The following is a 6,328-nucleotide window of genomic DNA, read 5'->3' as shown; positions in this document are numbered from 1 at the left end:
ACAAAAAAAACAATAGACCACACCAAATGTTTTTCAGTTCTGGAGAATTTTCTATTCATGGGTATTTTATTATAAAATTATACATTCTGTGACAATTCCTACCAAAGTCCAAATAAACATTGTTTCTTCATGTGCATTTTTTATATGCAATGTTTTCAGATCTCGAATGCTGCAAAGAAACAAAGTTCATATTCGTGTTTAAACAACACAATACACAGTTACAACTATTTGATTGAATAACCCAGATTTTTCATGCATTTTTGCAGTCTTTCACATCACTGTTGGGTGACTTTGTCCTTCTGAGGCCTGTTTCTTTCTGTTGAAATTAAACAAGTCACTTGACTGGAACAACTGCAATACATGTCAAAATGATTAGTAAAGACAAAACTAGAATGGTCTCTTGAATCTTTTGCACCAATATATACAGTAATGTTCAAAATAATAGCAGTCCAACGTCACTAACCAGATCACTCACTGGTAAATCATTCTGTGAAAAAACTGGTGTCAACAAGTAGCCCCTTATTTATTTTATTAAGGACGAAGGCAGCAAATTTTGTGCTGTATGATGTACTGTGCATATCTCTCTGAAAATCAGAGTAAATGGGTCGTTCCAGACTTTTCTCAGAAGAACAGCGTAATTTGATTAAAACAATTATTAGAGAGCGAAAAACATATAAAGATGTGCAGAAAATTATAGACTGCTCAGCTTAAATTATATCAAATGCTGTTAACTTGGCAACCAAAACAAGAAAGATGTGGAAGAAAACCGATTTGATGGATAGAAGAATAGTAAAAATGGCAAAGACTCAGCCAATGATCAGCTCCAGGGTGATCAAAGAAAGTCTGGTATTACCTGTGAGTACTGTAACATTTAGAAGACGCCTATGTGAAGCCAAGCTATTGGCAAGAAGGCGTCGCTAAGTCCCATTGTTGAAAAAACAACACGTGCTGAAGAGGTTACAATTTTCCAAAGAACACATTGAAAGGCCTAAACAGAAATGGTGCAGTTTTTTGTAAACTGATTGTTCTTTTTGGCTCTATAGGGATCGCAGACAGATTGTCAGACGACCCCACACACTGAATTTAAGCCACAGTACACTGTGTAGACAGTGAAGCATCGTGATATGGGGATGTTTCTCTTACTATGGTATTGGGCCTATTTTATTGGATTCCGGGATCATGGATCATTTGAGTACATTAAAAAACATTGAGTACATTTCAATGCCCTTGAAATGGGTCTTTCAACAGGATAACGGCCCCGAACACACCAGAATGCGAGCAGCATCTTGGATCTTTATTAAGTGACCAGCCCTTAATCCAATAGAAAACTTTTGGGGTACATCAAAGTTTCTGAGGCAAAACCAAGAAATGCAGAGGAATTGTGGTCTGTGGTGCATTCCTCCTGGGCTGGAATACCTGAAAGAATGTGCAATGTTCCCAATGCATTTCTGTATAGATATAAAAGTTATTATAAGGATTTTGAGCTTTACTCACTTTTTTTAAACACACTGCTATTATTTTGAACACAACTGTTAATTCCCTACATATACCTAACATAAAAATGTGGTTTTGAAAGAAAAAAAATGATGTAATGATGTTATAAATGAACAAATAAAAATGGCCTTGCTCCCAAATGTATATGCATCATAACAGAATCTTGAGACCGCATACTATATATTTCCTCACTCGTGTAGATGATATATTGTTAAAAATGCAGCAGACCAGAGCACTCTCGGAGCAGTCGTGGGTAGGATTGTGTGGGCTGTCTCTGGAACTGCATATAATGAAGCTGGTTAGAAGCTGGTTAGACCATGGTGAGAAAGAATGTAGAAATATCATCAATTAAATTTACGTTTAATTCTCTGCTGCCCTCCAAATGTGCGAAACTTTCTCAAACGCATCGGCCTGTGCTTGTTCAGTCAAAGCCCAAGATGTAAACTCAGTGTGCATCTCTCTCTCTCTCTCTCTCTCTCTTTCTCTCTCTCTCTCTAGCTCTCTGTGTGTCCATGTGTAAGGTGTTGTTTTCCTGTTTAATTAACACAGCAATCCTACAGGGACGTGCTTGCAGGGGATGCTGGGAAGTGCAAACATTGCTAGCCAATGTGCTCAACACTGGAACCAGTTATTTGTTTTTTTTTACATTTTATGTATTATTTAATTTTAATAAACAGCTAATCCTGTGATCTCTTTTTACTTGGCACTTCTTTAATATTAACCAATTGCAGAGATTACCATTGTTTCATGTGCTTATTTTGGACTGAACAAATTATACTCAACATGACTCATCTGTTGAAGTGTGAAAGCTGTAGAGACAATAGATTATTACTACTGGATACGTCAGGTGCAGCTGAAACAGGTTCTGCAGTTGTATTTACAATTTAACAGGAATATTTTGTTCTGATAACTAACTGCTGCAGGAAAGTTGAAATAACAACAAAGTGCTTCATCCCATATCAGCATGTTCTTTAAATATGACAGTTTGGGTGGTGCTTCACTCATCGGGTCAACCTCAAATCTTGTGTTGGTGTCCTAAAATGGGTGCGTAGGTTTTGCTTGGGCACCAAATCGTGCAATAATGAGTTGAAGAGATGATTCCCCTAAAAATGAAAATTCTTTATTTATTGCTGAGTCAATAGTCACATTTGGACCCAGAGGAAGATAGGGTTAGAACAGGAGTGGTTGAAACCTACAGAATGACTTGATATGCATCTCTTATAAGATGTAAAAAGCTACGACATCATTATGTCATTATGACAACATGAGGGTTATGATGGTTATCGGCAAGTGGAATGATGCAAGATAAGAGAAAGGACGAAATCAGATGACGACTTTAAAGGTGCTGAAGAGTTTCCAGGATTTGTGACGGATCGTGGGCGTGAGGCTGAGACTACTATAATCCTGACCTCATCTCTTTACAAACTGCAGCAGAGATGTAGTCTCTGGAGAGTTGTGCATAAACACAACAGTTGCCAGCATTAGTGCGCAGTTAATTTTCCATTTTAAATTCGGATCTCCCCAGCACTGGACATTTTTTATGTCTCCTCTTTAACGCACCCAGCTCAGGACATGGACTGTTGTACTAAACGGCTGATCAGTTCATTCCCATGTTTTAACTGAAGCAAACGTCCACATGTGCAGTGCACTGGAGGCTCCAGGAAAGTTTGAACAAACAAAAGGAAAATTGAGTCACTTGTGACATGTGCCCTTCTGCACTGTTGTTTATTTACTTGATTATAATTGCATCAATTAGGTCACATCCTTGTATGACACACAGTTGTGAGCTCAAGATGTGCATAATCTTGTTTTTATTGAGTAAGGCTGAACATTATTTGCTCATGTACAGTCATGGCCAAAACTAACGTCCAATAACTTGGATTTTATGCAAATCTATTATTAAGATGTATTAAAAACATTGTTTGCATGTTGCATACGCGTACTTGGTGTGTAAACTAAAGCTCAGATTTTAAAAGAATTTAAAGCAACACTTTGTAGTTTTCGACCTTAATATTTTAGTTTTTTTACCTTAAAATAATGGTGCCTCTGCTACTTGAGGAGCCTCTTAAAGGCTACAACCACGCTCTGTGTGAGTTCTATTACATCTGTGGGAGGTTGTCAACCACATGGGGAGCTGTGAGCAAAAACAGGCTTAATACTGAGCCAATCAGCTCAAGACAATGGTAAAATTATTACTACATGGGGGAATCAACAAAATATTGATTCAAGTCATTGTTTGCATTATTTCTGGTCAGCTTTTTGTTTGATGTATTTTTGTACGTATGAGTATATAAGCTATATCAAGGGTATTTAATTAAAGTTCCAAGAGGTCTTTACAGACGGAAGATATCATATTTTATCGGGCCATTTATATTATATTTTGATATCCACAGTAGCTATGCATAGGCTCTGTGTCTTTATGGGAATGCCCTCTTGATAGTCTGATAATTCATATTTGTAAATAAACACTAACAAAGTGCTGTAATGTAAATAAAATGCTCATCCTAAACAGAAAACGTTAGTTTGCTAAATCAGCCTTACCATGCTATTCATGCCAGAACTACTTCTATCTTTAAATAATTTCCCAATTAAGTTTATGAAGTCCTTCATAAAATCATCCTACAGAATATCCTGTGAGAATATAATAATATCTTCAACATTGGCTGAATAATACCAAAATCGTAGTGAAATTAATGCTTGAAATTCATCTTTGATGCTTGTTATTTATTAATCAATTCGACTATGAGACTTTAGCCTGGGTTTTCAAAGGATCAGAAATGTTTACATGCAGATCAATAATGCTAATGCTAAATGTAGATAAAGACGTTATGGTTAATAAAATACCACGAATCTGGTTGAAAGGTTGGAGACATTTAGCAAACAGTAGACAGACTGACGGATACAAATGCTTTAATATTCGCTGTGTTTTGTTAACTGTTGTGTGTCCATTGACCTGCTCGGCGTGTCACTAGCGCTGTTAAAATAAACACGCGTTTGCTGCTCTTCGTGCGGCTCGTCTTTGGCGGGAGAGAAGCAGCGCGCGCGGAGCGGATCCGGACCGCTGTCCGCCAATTGAGCTATATTCTCTATAACGTTAGTGTTTACTGAATATGTTTGTCCCATAAACAACTTAACATAAAGTTTAATGTTCTGTGAAAAAAATCAATGCTGTTAACACAACTTGGAATTTGCAAAAGTGTGAGAACCACTGCTCTGAATTAAATGTATTCAGTCAGATCGTCCCCCCCCCCCACCGAGTGCTAAAACATCAGACATCACTCATTTGTGTAAATAAAGTTAAATACAATTTAAAAAATATATACAAAATAAAACAACATTGCTGGGACTCTCTAGGGAACCCAGCATACTTACACTGTGCTACATACTGGTTACCAAGCAACGGTTTTATGATCCCGTATACCGTACATGCCCAGGTACTGCTGTGAACTGCGGGTGGGGATTTGCAGGGGGCAGGACTTTTATAGGCTCTCGGCTCAGCTGATACGGTATATTGCAAACAGTAATTGTTTGTCTTATAAGGTTTCCGTTGGAAGTCTTGACATTGTGTATTTGCATATCTGTAAAACTCTTTCTTTCTTTTTTTGTGTAAGTACAAGCAATAAAAGAAAATAACAAATGACAGACAGCAATATATTTACCTTCACAGACAAGAAAAGATCGCATGCGAGAAACTAATCACCTATTCCTGCCAGTTTGACACCGTGTGTTGACACTTCTCTCTAAATCAAATATTGTTTTGTTTTTGCAGGTAACACCCTGAACCTGAGGAACAAGAACAGGCTATTCACACAGAAGTATATCATTTTCCGTAGCGTGTAATTTGGCAGCGACGTACAGTATATTTATTTACAGTGTCAAAGTTTGTGGCTTGATTACAAATCTTGTTGTTATTCTCTGTAAATGACAGACACACAAGATCGTTTCAACTGTCACGAATAGGGCGATCATTTAGGTATTTTGGGCATTTTACATGCTATCTATAACTTTGGAATGAAATAGCCTCCCACTTTTCCATTCACCAGGCATTTAATTTTTTCGGTGAATGTATTGCGCCATCTAGTGATCAACTCTCCGAGATACAAGTATTACAGAGAGGAGCAGCATCGCATCGACCTGAAATGACTAATATAAACAGGAATATTTTGTTTATTATGCTAATTATACATATATATTACATCTATAGCTTACAAATTCTGTCTTTATGCACGGAGAGATACACTTAACCTTTTGTCAACATTTATCAGTATATTTTGCATGTACCAATTCTGATTTAATTCTGAAGCTACTTTTATTCTTTTATAGAGGGAATACATTGACGTCACTTTCCCACATGAACAATCCTGCCAAAATCTGACTCCTGATGTCTCTCGCTTACTGTGTCGCCTGTCTGGAGCAACTGATTTTGTGTGAAACTAAATCATAAGTAGTTATCTTATAAACCGATGAGTTGGCGGGGGGTTGGGGGCTTTTACCCCACGGGGTTCTCACTGCCATGGTAAAACTGGCACAGTATTGATACAAATACTTGAGATAATAGTATGGTTTTAAGTAAATGTGTAAATATTTGTTCAAAACACATCACTTTAGTTGAGTCTGTACTATATTTGGTTTATTTCGATAAGTATAATTTGTACGATTTTTTGTTCAATAAATATGTCATTAAAATATGTTCATGTCACAATATATAAACCACTAAAACTAAATTATTTTTAAAAAGTGAAAAAGCATTGGCGATCTCATGATAATTTAATATAGATTTACAGAAGTGACAATAAATGATATTTAATGATATTATATGACTAATATAATTTTG

This window comes from Barbatula barbatula (genome assembly GCF_947034865.1).
Source record: "Barbatula barbatula genome assembly, chromosome: 14".
Taxonomy (NCBI): Eukaryota; Metazoa; Chordata; class Actinopteri; order Cypriniformes; family Nemacheilidae; genus Barbatula; species Barbatula barbatula.
The sequence above is the reverse complement of the archived record's forward strand: the minus strand, read 5'-3'. Positions refer to the sequence as shown.